The 14,749-nt window shown below is 44.7% G+C and overlaps 1 protein-coding gene across 2 annotated transcripts in view; it reads left to right on the forward strand.

Annotated features, from left to right (window-relative positions):
- The window catches only part of PBK (PDZ binding kinase), a 180,372-nt gene that overhangs the window by 101,591 nt on the left and 64,032 nt on the right, over positions 1-14,749 (forward strand). The window lies entirely within an intron of this gene.

Below are 14,749 nucleotides of genomic sequence, written 5' to 3' on the forward strand. Positions count from 1 at the left end.
AGTGCAGTGACAAATTATGGCAGCAATCATTATATAAGAGCTTTGATGTAGCCTCGCTGATTATGCCAGGGCTCATACCATAGTAGTGCTTGAATACTTGCAATCCCCTTATGTTGCCACGTTTCTGTAGATCTACATACTGGGGCTGAAGGTAAGGTAAGCATTAGTTCCACGGTTAGAATGCCCTTTTGAATCTGTGCAATAACTTGCATGTTTTAAGGGTTTTCAACCTCTCCTCTTTAATCTTTTACCATACTGAGAAATGTTGGAAATATACTCCTGACCATGGCAGACCTAAATCTTCTTCCAGAGTTTAGAAAAGAGTGATTGAGGGAAAGTGAACTTTCAAACACAGATTTTCGCATGAGCAAATCTACACATGCATATTTGCTCATGCTAGAATGCAGTTCACAAATATTTTCTAGGAGTACTATTTCTTGTCTTACTTCTGTAAATTCTTGGGAATTCACGAAAGCCGTATAGCTGCACTTATTGCAAGGACATATACCATGGGTGCACTTTTAAGAATTTCTTTAATAATTGGGCCCCTAATTTGGTGTGGCGTGGACAGTGGCCTTTTTGTGTTTTATTAAATCAATCCATATATCTTGCTCTCTCTCTTGCTCTCTCTCTTGCTCTCTCTCTTGCTCTCTCTCTTGCTCTCTCTCTTGCTCTCTCTCTTGCTCTCTCTCTTGCTCTCTCTCTTGCTCTCTCTCTTGCTCTCTCTCTTGCTCTCTCTCTTGCTCTCTCTCTTGCTCTCTCTCTTGCTCTCTCTCTTGCTCTCTCTCTTGCTCTCTCTCTTGCTCTCTCTCTTGCTCTCTCTCTTGCTCTCTCTCTTGCTCTCTCTCTTGCTCTCTCTCTTGCTCTCTCTCTTGCTCTCTCTCTCGCTCTCTCTCTTGCTCTCTCTCTCGCTCTCTCTCTTGCTCTCTCTCTCGCTCTCTCTCTTGCTCTCTCTCTCGCTCGTTCTCTCGCTCGTTCTCTCCCTCTCCCCACACCACAGTTTCTCCCCCTCTCTCTCTCCCTCTCTCCCTCCCCTTCTCCCTCTCCCCACACCACACTTTCTCCCCCTCGCTCTCTCCCTCTCCCCACTCTTTCTCCCCCTCTCTTCACACCACACTTTCTCCCTCCCTCTCTCTCCACCTTCACATCACACCACACTTTCTCCCTCCCTCTCCACCTTCACACCACACTTTCTCCCTCCCTCTCCACCTTCACACCACACGTTCTCCCTCCCTCTCTCTCCACCTTCACACCACACCACTCTTTCTCCCTCCCTCCCTCTCTCTCCACCTTCACACCACACCACACTCTTTCTCCCTCCCTCTCTCCCCACCTTCACACCACACTCTTTCTCCCTCCCTCTCTCTCCACCTTCACACCACACCACACTCTTTCTCCCTCCCTCTCTCCCCACCTTCACACCACACTCTTTCTCCCTCCCTCTCTCTCTCTCCACCTTCACACCACACTTTCTCCCTCCCCCTCCCCCTCTCTCCACCTTCACACCACACCACACTTTCTCCCTCCCTCCCTCTCTCTCCACCTTCACACCACACGTTCTCCCTCCCTCTCTCTCCACCTTCACACCACACTTTCTCCCTCCCCCTCTCTCCACCTTCACACCACACTCTCGCTCCCTCCCCTTCGCACTCTCGCTCTTTCACAAGGAGCATATCGGCACACAAAGTAGTTTTGTTCAGTGCCAGTAACTACTGTGGCAGTGTGGGCTTTTTGAGACCAAAAATAATTTTGGGTTTTGTCAATGTTTGTGTTTATTTTTGTTTCCCATGTTCCTATTGAAATTTGGTACACTGATATTGCATTATGAATATTTTTGAGAAATACTAGCATGCATCAACGTGTTGCTAAATGATGCTGCAAGGGAATGGTACCTGAAATTCTACAGTAGTTTAGCTAAATGTTTTTTTCCCTGCTTTCATATTTTTAAGCAAAGAATCTATCTGGTTTTCAACCTTCGGCAAATATGTGCATCAAATCAGAGAGCATTCTTGGAGCATTATACATAGCATCCTATGGCTAAACTTTGAAAACGTGTTTACACTTTTTTTTATAATGGAACCACCATCAGTAGTGCAGTTAGTGTACAACCTTTACTTAGAGCGCTTACCTTAATAATAAAGGCTTTCAATTAATGAACCATAAATACAAGTTTGAACAGCTTTAACATATGGACTAAAATATTACCTTAACTGCAGACAATGCCCTTCTCTGATCCATAATGTGGTACTGCAAACTGACAGCCAAATAATTTGTGCTGCAGGGGGTTGGGACTACTTGTCCCAAGCACAAAATACACATGAATATTTGTTGCACTTGACCCCAAAAAATATGTTCTGGGCGTCGGGCTCTAGGAATTCCACATTCCTGATTTATCCCATGGTAGTAGATCTGACTTATTTTTGTGTGTCCGCCTCTGTAGAGGCTTGGCCAGTTTCAGTAGCCCACCATTCCCAGGAACATCATGACTTCTCTCTGTGTTTTGGGAGTGTGAGAAATTGGATTGTTTGTTGGCTGGGGTGTGACCCCTGGTCAAGCAACAGCCACAATCCCTTGCAGGGTCAACCACAACAAATTACTAAATTAACCTGTGCTTACTATTGGGTAGAGTGGCACAAGAAGCAGTCCGGCTTAACTTGCAGGTTATGTGTAAAGTATTTATGCATCACACAAACAGTAATAAAATAAAAACACAACTAAAGAAAAATCCCATACAAGAAGTGGATTGGGCCTGGTCAGCACTTTCTGAGAAGGTAAAGTTCAGCAGGGAAAGGATGCAAAAGGTGTCCCAAGAGGAAGCTTGTCGTCCGATGGCCCTTGGTCAAAATCGCTGTGAAGATTTCTACATTCGGATTTAGTTGCCAAAATGGAAGGCTAAAAATTCCAATGGGACGAAGCAGAGGGCTGTAGCTGAAGACAGTTCGACAATTTTGAATACCCCTTTGGCGAAGGACTGCTGAAAAGGATTTGCTGCTGTGGAGAAGAACATAGAGGGACTGCAAAGTCAATCCGACCTGCGATGCACCTCAGGCAGATATGTGGGCAGGTTGGTCCTGCTCTCCTCCTGATTCTCAGAGCAGTTTTTGACCAAAGTTTGTCGTCAGTTTTTGAAATTGGCAATCTAGGCATCTTTAGCACCACAACCAAGGGTCCAGGACTGGTGAAACACATCTTGGGGGGGGGGGGGGAGGTTTGAGGACTCTGGCATTTCCAGGTGCGAGTACAAGATGGTCATAGCCTTTTAGGTCACTGTGGCTCAGAACAGGTCAGCAAACCGGCCCTTGGAGACACTTCTGATAGTCCTAGTGGTAGGTGAAAATGCAGGGCTCCCTGGGAGGGCTGGCCTCTGAGGGTTCAATGCAGGCTCCATGCAGCAAAGCAGTCCTAGGTATAGCAGCAGTCTGGCAGAGTGCACAGCAGGTCACAGCAACAAGCAGTCCTCTCAGAGTCCTTCCACAGGTCCATTAGTGAACTGAAGAGTGGGTCTGAACGTCCTTTTTATATACCCTGGTGCTCATCTTCTGGAAGGTGGAGAAGCCGCTGGAAAGATTCTTTGAAGTGCATGGGATTTCCTGACTTCCCTGTCCTGGCCCTAAGCTGGCTTCAGTGACAATGCAGAGTCGTTAGGCTGTTTGTGTGAAGGCAGAGCACCGGTTATTCAGAAGCAAGTGGGGCTGTGTACATTTCCCCCCCCCCCCCCCCATCTCCCCCACACTTGTGCCCGCAGATGGCCTATTGAGGTACACCTAATCCCTCTAATGAGCGACTGTCTTGTGGGAATTCCCAAAGTGCCAGTTACACCCAGTCATGTGACCCCAGACAGGGTGCAGGCACAAAGGCAGAAAAATGCCAACTTTCTAAAAGTGCCATTTTCAAAATTTTAATGAAAAATCAGACTTTACAATTAAAGAGGGTTTATCATTGCAGTGTATAGGTACCAAACATGACATATCTGCCTACTCCCAATTAAGAATTGCAGCTTATTAACTGTAATAAGGAGTCCAGGAGTTCTTCACTACCAGGACATGTAAAACTTAAAAGTACCTGTCCAATTACACAGCACCCTGCCCTATGGCCTACCTTAGGGGTGATGTATGGCTTGGCAAGGAGGTTTAAATACCAAGTCGACATGGCAGTGAAACACTGCATTCCGGCTGCAGTGGCAGGCCTGGGACATGTTTTGGAGGGCTGCTTAAATGGGTGGCAGAATAAGTGCTGCTGGCTCACTGGTAGTGTTGAATGTACAGAACCTGGTATATGGTATACCTCTTTACAAGCGACTTAAAAGTAAATAAATTAAATATGCCAATTAGGCATATGCCAATCAAACCATGTTTAGGGGAACTTTAGCACTGGATAGCATTGGTAAAGTCCTACGGCCCGCAAAAACTAAATCCAGCAACATTTGAGTCAAGTAGGCAACATTTTTGTGGTAGGCCACCCTAATGCTGTAGGGTCTAACAGGAAGGGTTCACTTGCAATATTGAAGATATTCTCTTTTGAGGTACGTTAACTTTTCTCAATATGATCTAGATACAGGACTTCTTTCTGACAGCACTGCAGTTTGATTGGAGACACCTTATGTCCAGTTTCAGCCAAATGATTCAACATGGCAGTTGTGTCTTGCTTGCACGCCTCTTGCATTGTCGACGCCACCAGTTGGTCATTGATATGGTGAATAAAAACTGAGTTACGGGTACCTGGCTGGTATCCAGCTGAGACTCCTGTAGCAAACCGCGGCCTGAAGCATCCCAGGCAGCCTTAAAACAATGAATGGGTTGGGAAGGAGTTGGCTCTGTGCCAGGGGTCTCATTCCTACGCTGCAAACCCTAAAGGGTGTGTATAATATCACTCGTATCAGCCAGCGCCGCCAGCGGCCTACAACAACAGACATGGCAGAGTGTCACTGCAGGGGCCCCAGTGCAGACACCTACTGGGAAAGGGAGAAAAAAATCCTGACTCAACCCCCTAATGGATAGGACAGCGGCTGGCTTTTTAGGATGGAAACACTACAACCTTTCCATATGTCGAAAGGCCTCATAGTGAAAGGCACAGGTAGTAAAGATGAGTATAGCACCCAGATTTAATTATATTTTTGGGATGCTGCCTCTGCTGGTTACCAAGACTCCCACACGCCAAACAGACAAATCGATACGTACATTTGTGTGGGGAAGGAAGGGACAGAAACTCTGCCTGCACAGTTAGAAATGATACGCTGCCTCTACAGCGGGGTTGTGTGTGTGTGGGGGGGGGGGAGAGAATGTGCTTGCCAAATATGAATTGTCACTGGTGTGCGCACCAATTAGCCCACTCAGTTTATATGATAAAAACGTTCAGAGAAACACCCTTATGGATTCCCTTCGAACAGCATCTGACAGGGGTGGATGGTGACCTGGCAACATATTACATGGGATCTGAAAAGTGGCACCCAACTATACCTTCCTTGCAGACAGCGTGGAGAAGGGAAATGTACTGGTGAGGGGCTAGACCACATTACATGCAGGCGCTCCATTATGACACTAGACTGAGCTTAAGGTGGGGCAGTCGGAGATCAGTTAGGTCAGCCTGGAAGAGATGTAATGTTAAGTCCCTGGACATCTTGTTCAAGGGAGGAGAGTTAAAGCCCTTTTGAGAATTGCCCTTTTGAGAATTACAGGAAGACTTTGTTCTACCGTCTGCAGGCTTGTAGCTATACCCAACTGAAAAGTGCTCCACAAGCAAGAGTCTGAGTGCGCCTTATGACCCTTTAGCCTCTCCACTACATACACACATTCCTATCTGGAAAATGTTTGAGGTACCATATTGGAGATATACTCCCTACTCATGGATTACGCCTACTCCTCTGAATCAGCGAGGGGGGTACGTAGGTGGTGGGAAGGCTGACTCACCCACACATTTGACGACAAAAACTGGGAGGACTTGAAGAAAGTCACTTAAATTCTCCACGGATGGCATTGGACTTCAAAATTTAAGTCTGGTGAGTTCCGGCTGGTGTTGCATATGGGAGGGTGGGGATAATGTACATATCATATAGGAATGTCAAAAGATTTTTGTATGCTGGCGATAGATTTGGGCTACCATTGAGACTAAATTTGGAGATCCCCTGACATTTCTTGGGCAAACAGCACTCCTCCATGATGTCTCGGGACCGCCCACCCTGATATCCCATGTGAAAAGATGGTTATCAACTGCACTAGCAATGGCCAAAACTCAGAAAGCTTCATCCCAGAAACAGTGGTTAGAAGACCTATATAAAGTTACAGCATTGAAAACATAATACATAGATTTAATAATAAGATACAAAAATTTTAACAGATTTGGCGCACCTTCTAGTCTTGTTGACCTGTGTGTGAGGAACAAGGAAAGCAGACTGGGATGGAAAGCACGAGGTAAAGTGGATTGAACTTATTGGATATGGCGTGGGTCATGTGCTTCAGGGATTTGTGTGGCAGCCTATTCCTAGGCTATGCTATTGGACAAGACTGATATGTAAGCTCTGTATGTTCCAGATGTCATTGGATGTAAAGCTGTGACACTGTTCTTTGAAACTCAATAAACAATTGCAATAAAGCTAAAAATACGCTGAGTTACATGGCAGCTTAAGGGTCTCTAGATTATTTTTTCAAGATCTGCTTTAAAATTAAGGGTCTCTCTTTATACTCTTAAAAAAATATGGCACCATGCCAGAACTTTATTTTGGAACTTTAATGCAAGGAGGAACTGGCTGTCTTCATGCAATAAAATGGAGAAACAAATCTTGCCACTGGTTGATGGCTGTGAACCACTCGGCTTCACAGGGAATCTTGAACAGTATTTCAGCTGAATTATATGGGACAACAATATTATTAATCCTTTGCAAATCCTGTATAATCTAGCTTGGTTTCTGTATCCCCATGATTGGGGAATTACAGGGACTCCCTAAAATATCCTTTAAAATGCCCTGCTTCGACATGGATTAAAACACAAAGGTAAATTCAGCATTCTGTTTACTCATAATCCTTAATGGTTTAGCATTTTTGACCATGCCAATATCCTTGCTAGAGAAATCCCAGCCTTCCTCATTTACAAAGCCTTTTAAGTCTGAAGGCAAGTCCTCTTTAGTCAAAACAGGGGGCTTCTGAGTATTAAATCATGCAGTTAACTTTAAACAAAAGCTCTTTTCCTAACTAATTTGTCAGGCTAGAATCACATATCACAAACTGTTGATCCTCCACAAGGGGGCCTATTTTTACGGGGACCTTGACAGAAATGGCATTCGCTATCTGTTTGTTAGCAATGCCTACAACTTAGACTTGTTTTCCAAAAAGGTGTATGTTTGGGACTTCCACTGTCCCTAAAGTAGAACGGGTACCACCACTTCGTTCAAAAAGGACATGTGGTGGCCATTCAACTCTCCTTCTATATATACAGCCCATACTGGTCTACCTTCAAGACTGCGCGAATTACGCCCTCTTCCTCCCCTCTCTGGTACCGTTATGCTGAATGGGGAGACTCTTAATCTCTGAAAGTGTCGAAGACACGGAACTGTTGGAAAGGGGTTCTGTTAAGCTCGGGCACTCACATTTATTTTAAACCTCGGAATATTCAGATTATACTGCATCAAGGGGGCTTGGGGCATTTTAGGATTAGGTCTTTGCATTTGCATATTTGGAGCTGGCATAACATTCATATTTGGCCCTTAGACTTCAAACTGTATTCAATTTGGATTTGATCGGCACTCTCACTTTCAATGGCGTAACTTATTACAATAATGACACTGCATAGATTTCTACAACATAGCTATATCCATTCTCAAATTCATGTCAACAGGAACTTTTCGTTCTTTACTGAATGGGACACCATTCCTACCCTGCATCATCAGACCACCACCTTGATATCCAATTCCCTGTATTCCATTACCACCACTAGAACCATACTAGAATTTGCTGGGTAAGGAGCACTCTGACATTCCTTCTTACTTCATCTGAGCCAAAATGCTTTTCTCCTTTGTCTGCCTTCCAAATCATCATTGCAATACTTTGCTTATTGCAAGATTTCAGTTAATGCCTTGGACTGCCAACAAATCGCGTTCTGCTGTATGTGTGAGGTAATGTCCGGATGCAACCGAGAACAAACTGTGACACAAAATTACTGAGATTTCCTTACTTGGGATTTTTGACACCACTACGCTGATGAGACCCATCTATGTAACCCACTTTTAATAGGCGTGCACTGACTACTTGGACTCCTACGCAGTCTTCGAGATCTTCAACCAACCAATCTCTTAAAGGGAAAACCTTGGTTCTCAAAAAGTTAATTACCAGTTGATACTTTTCCATGACCACTGAAGAGGGAGCATGAGTTTGCGCATCCCTTGGGACTCTGCATTCGTACATTCAGCCCACAAATAAAAAAATATATTCACAGTACCTTTGAATTCTTCACAAACCTGTCAACCAGGTGTACCAGAGATCAGGGCTCTCTCTCAGCTTTGGGAAATTGGTTTCCAAATGTGAAAAGCTCAAGACTCTAAAGCACATGCACCAAGGCTCCTCCATGTACCTCCCTCAGTGGATAAGCTTTGACCTCTCAATCACCCCCCTTCATAATTTTTCTTTTTCTTACATTTCTGAGCCTATCTATCGCTGAAACAGTGTTTTACTCCACAATTGACTGTTACTGACTAGTTCCCTTTGTTGCAGTTTCAACCCAGGGGTTCCCGTGTTCTTGAGTGCGTCTTCCATTATGAACATTCTAAAAATGTTTTCTCTGGGTCGCACTTTTGGAAAGGTCTGACCCAAATTCTGTGGCTACCCTTTGAGCGCCTACCGGCTTCCTTGCACAGAAACGAAAGTTGTTCTTCTTGATGTTCGTCTATAAACCCCAACTCCACAGTTCCTTTAATGATTTCCTTCAACTCTTCCTTCATCTTTACCATATCCAGTGTTCTTAAAGGGATGGGGTGTCAGTCTCTGATGACTGGGACTCAGGGCTATCATTCTCTATAGTCACCCTCACATCAGGAATTGCTCCCATTCAGGACTTTGCTCCCATCTCTGTGAAGGTATAAATTCCAGACACAATAGGGGTTGTGGTAATTATAGGGGCGACAGGGGTTGCAACAACAGTCAACCCCTTAGCGAATCCGCAAAAATAAGCTGAAACATGTCGACCATTTCTTTCCACTTATTTTAAATCGGACTACTCTGGTTATCCTAACCAGCCAGTCTAGGTCCGTCTCACTTGCTTTTAACGGTTGGTTTGCCTGGAATAAATCATTTTTTGGTTAAAACCAGCCAACTTTTAATACTTGCACCACTTTTCACAATCACTTTCCCCAACAAAAACCTGCTCCGCTGTAACTTGGGCGTTGAAGCACACCAGGGAGGCACGAACTAGGTTGGTGAGTGAGGGTTCTTTTATAAAATACATTTTGTTTTCCCATGCTGTTTTATTGGCTAGTTTTCCTAGTTATTTAACAATCACTCTTTTGTTGTTTCTACTAGTATTTCCAGGAGGAATAAGAGTGATCCTCTCCCTCCTTTTGTTTCTTGATATTTAGCAGCGCACAGCTGCGAGGGATTTACCTCCGCTCGTTGTGTACAGCGACTTGTTTACCAGTAGCATGGAAAATTTTGGTCTTTCATACTCCAAGGAGGAGGTGGATGCCCTGTTTGCTGACCCCTCAATCTTTTCAGACCCCTTTATTGCCCAAACAATATCCCAGACAACAGAGTGGGACAAACTCACAGAACAAAAAAGAGGGCGTATTCGCACTATCCTACATGGCACCATACTTACAGAATACTTAAGGAACAATGTAGCACCAAAGGGTCTTTTGGTGACTAATGCTCCACGCATCTTCTTAGAGGATGCGCAGTTCAGAAAAGAATGGGCCCAGATCGCATGGCACTGTACCCCCGACTGGTTGGTACTTATAATAAAAACAGCCCTTAGACTATCGGAGGCAATGATGGTAGAGATTCAGAGACACACTATAGAACTACCTTGACTGGCTACAAAAAGAGGCTGGACGAACTAAATAAAGAGGTCAATGAATACAAAGACTCCTTAACACAGTCAAAAGCACAAACATTTCAAAAGGATTTGGCAAGGTGGTCATATACCAAAACCTATCCGTATGCTAGCCCGGACTACATCCCCCCGATCAGGAATGATTATAGCACTGATGGCTCTGATGATGGTTCCACTACAAGTGGGTCTAGTGGAGACAGTTATAAGTCACGCCAGCGAGGGAGAGGCGGAAACAACAACAGACATGGCAACCGTTCCATCAAACGGGAGAAGGCGGCTATCCTGTTCCCTTCCAACCACCACATTTCCATCAAATGATGGGTTGGAACCCAGCCTTCATGCCACATCCCCAATTTCAACAGAATATGTATCGCCCTCCTTTTTTAGAGAGGGGTCGGAGAGGACGCGGCTAAAGAAGAGGTACCAACCAAGTCCATTGGGAACAGGACGAAGCAGTAGGCGACAATACACGGAGCAAGGCACGGGAACAACGAGCAGGACCCAGCAATGCAAGAGTTTGATTACCAATCTCTCTTCAATAACCCTGACGGATGATGAAAATGCAGTCCTAGAGAAGGCGTTGGGCTTCATACCCACAGCCTGCCTGGACCGCTTTAAATTCCACTACGAGCTCTCTGAGTTTTTTCATAAACTGAAACTCAAAAGCTTCTTTGAAAAGCAGGCAACAGATGAGACCCAACGCAATAAGGGCGATACAGGTTTAAGGTTAAAATCTACCTTTACACCACCCCCTGATACCGTTCCACCTGAGATTACAGCCTTTGAACAGGCTGTCTTCAATGACATCGAATCTTTCAAAGAGCCGGCTCTTTAAGAACATGAAGGCTAGTGAGTTCCAGGCATTACAATCTTTACAGTCCAATTCCAGCATCGTGATTAAATCAGCTGATAAAGGCGGGGGAGTCGTGATTCAAGATGTCGAGGCCTACGACATGGAATGTAGACGCCTTCTTAATGACCATGTCAGCTATACCCGCCTGACCACGGACCCAACGCCATGACTTCGGGCTACAAGCTTTGACCTTGAGTGAAGCTGAAACTCAGGGCTACATCACAAAACATGAGGCCGCTTTCCTCACTACCAGTAAGGGCATCATACTTTATTTCTACACTTTGCCGAAAACCCACAAGAACAAAACCCCACCGCCTGGCCGACCGATTGTGTCAGGCATCGGGTCCTTACTAGAACCTCTATCATGTTGCTGTGATTTCTTCCTAAAACCATTAATTCAGGCAACCAGCACTTACCTGAAGGATACGAAGAGCCTACTTGCATTACTACAGGACATCGAAATCTCAGATGAACCATCATTCCTGGTCACACTGGATATAGAAAGCCTCTATACCTGCATACCACAGGATGACACCATCAGAGTCATCGAGGCAACTTTGGAGTCTAGTACTTGGGACTATGTGACACCACGAGAATTTGTGGTGGCCTGTGCCACCCTTGCACTTAAGCACAACTTTTTTGAATACAAGGGGAACTATTTTTACAGTCTACCAGTACTTCTATGGGCAGCACATTCGCCCCAAGTGTGGCCGGATTGTATGTGTATGATTTCGAGTGCAAACACGTCCTATCATCACAAAATCCTCTTTTGGAAAAGGTACATAGATGATGTGCTCATTCTCTGGAAAGGCACTGAAAACACTTTGCTAGAGTTCTTCGGGTGGATAAACACGTGTGACCCTAACCAAGTTTACTCATGCTTACGATAAAAACAAAATGGTTTTCCTTGATGTAGTTATCACAAAAGGAGATAACAAACTACAGACCAAGACATACCACAAACCGACGGCTAGGAACAACCTGCTGCACTTTTCAAGCTAACATCCCCGCCCATTACGAGAAATTATTCCATTCGGGCAATAAATGCGGCTTCGACGGAACTGCAGTGAGGCCTCGGTTTTTAAAACCCAAGCACAAGAACTCAATTTGAAGTTGAAGGATCGAGGATATCCTGATAAGATTTTGAAAGAGCTGCAAGTGGGCCCGTAATCAAAATAGGGAAGCACTCCTGGAAGAAAATGTGACAAGCTCCAATGAAACAACACCTCTCACTTGCGTGACCACTTATAATGCAGCCTCCAATGCGGTGAATAAATCCATCAACAAACATGGGAAAATTCTGGTGAGCAACAATCATGAATGGGAGAAACCCCTGTTCTCGTACAAGAGAGCAAGAAGCATTAAGGACACTCTTGTACACACATGCCCCAGACCACAGGACAAAGAAGCGGACCAGACGATTCTCAACACATGGGGCTTACCTCCAGTGGTAGGCCACCATCCATGTGAATCATGTAATGTTTGCCACCTAACCTCCACCACAAAATACCTCTCTTTGGAACCAGGCAAACCATGGTTACAGAAAACCCATACGAACTGTAATTCCACGGACGTGGTTTACTTAATAACTTGCCCATGTGGACTCTGATATTTGGGCATGACGGTGCGGAAAATCAAGCAACGCATTTGTGAACACCGTAGTACGATTCGTTGCCGCAAGAACAGCACTAAGCTTACAGACCACTTCCTGCGTTTGAATCATACCACTAATGATTTGAGGTGGACCATCATTGAGAAACTTAGACCAGGTCCGAATACACAGCAGTCACTCTTTGTAAAGGAACAGCGGTGGATTTATCGTTTGTCCACACACCGTACAGGACTTAATGATAATATTCCTTGGGGCACTGTCCTCAAACGCTAAAGATGTTATCCCGCTTTGAACATTGAATACTAGCCATCAAGCCTCTGATAGTAATGAAATGTTTCCTATCAGTTATTGGTTCATAGTGTTACTAAATGGTCTGGGAGTTCCATTTTTATTTAAATGCACCACAATATGATCATCGACATAATGATCTAGATGACCAAGAATCTAGACCAATACATCTGGCTCATAATCGATACAGGCTGATTATATATAATCCTAATCGCCCTAATGTAATTGGTTTTAAGTTTCGGAAGAATAACTCTAAGCCCCCATATACACGATTGTCTCCCGAGTAAACAATTAAAGTTTTTCAATAGCCCTCATGGGACGCGTTCTAGTTGTTTTGCCAAAACGTGACTCAAACGCAATATGTCACACGTGCTGTCCAGGTGTCACGTGATTGAGAACCGGCTTCTTCTACCCGGGATTGCCGATACTAGGGCCGAAGAGGACAGCGTGAGGTTTCCCGCGGGTGTGTGTGAGCATGGAAGTAAGTGTAGATAGGGTTCAGTGACTGACTGATAACCAACATCAGGTTCGATTTGCTGTCCCTGATTTTCTCATATCCCTCGTTTCAGATACTATAGCACATTGATCCCACCTCTCGGACCCATGAAGTAAAACGCATATCGTTTTTCAGTAAGCCGATCATTATTTCCATGCTACTGATGTTGTTTTTAAGTTCTGTCATGCATGTGCACATGTCGGAGCGCTTGCCAGACATCGCTAGCGCATCAGTTGTATGCTAAGTGCTTTTATCCATTAGTACGCTTTTACAAGCACTGTACAGGTCAAAGGCACCATTTAGCGTTGAATGCTTGGCATTGCCTATAATTAAATGGCAATATATATCACAGGCTCTGCCCTGTAGTTGGACGCCTCCATGATAAATTCAAATCTGGAGTGGCTGTTAAACACTGCACATGAGTGCCTGAGTAAGGGGCATCAGTGGTACAATTTTAAATTACACTTTTCCCCAATAACAGCACGGGATTATCAAATTATTCTGCACCAAACGAATGTGTGTACAAGTCGACAACCGCCTCACATTTATAATTGTATGTGTGTCCTGTTTGTTTCTTTTGCAGAGTTCAGTGGCTTAGGAAATCCCAAGAGGCCACATTGGTAGAACCATAAGTTTTACCACTAACACGGTTCCACAGGTTAGGGTGCGCCTTAGCGTGCGCATACCGCCGTGGAACCTCTCCTGGTCCTGAAGAATGCTTAGCGAATCTGCAAAAATAAGCTGAAACATGTCGACCATTTCTTTCCACTTATTTTAAATCGGACTACTCTAGTTATCCTAACCAGCCAGTCTAGGTCCGTCTCACTAGCTTTTAACGGTTGTTGGTTTGCCTGGACTAAATCGTTTTTTGGTTAAAACCAGCCACCTTTTAATACTTGCACCACTTTTCACAATCACTTTCCCCAACAAAAACCTGCTCAGCTGTAACTCAGGCGTTGAAGCACACCAGGTAGGCACTCTGCCTCTCTGGTGGGAACCCTATGATGAAACATGTCACCAACTAGGTTGGTGAGTGAGGGTTATTTTATAAAATACATTTTGTTTTCCCATGCTGTTTTATTGGCTAGTTTTTCCTCGTTATTTAACAATCACTCTTTTGTTTCTACTAGTTGCAACAACAGTAACATTACCCAGGGACACTGTGGAGCTGGCATCGTCTTTGGACACGGAAGTGGAATAGATGGTAACTGTGGGTTTGGGAGTAGAAGATGTGTTGGTGGAAGGGTACCAGGCACTCCCTCCTTTGAGGAGGCCCTGATCGACGGGCACATTAGCACCTGTTTCCGTGACCGCATAAGTCCCACAGATGGTTGATTTCTTCCAGTTTGTTAAACTGTTGTATGGGGTGGTCGAGAAGCCAATAAATCTTCCAAAAGCCATCACTAGAGTCACTACAGCTCCCTTCATCATTCCTTACTTCAGCCTCACCACTCTGCCGTGCATTCTT

Source organism: Triturus cristatus, chromosome 6 (genome assembly GCF_964204655.1).
Source record: "Triturus cristatus chromosome 6, aTriCri1.1, whole genome shotgun sequence".
In the NCBI taxonomy this organism is placed as follows: Eukaryota; Metazoa; Chordata; class Amphibia; order Caudata; family Salamandridae; genus Triturus; species Triturus cristatus.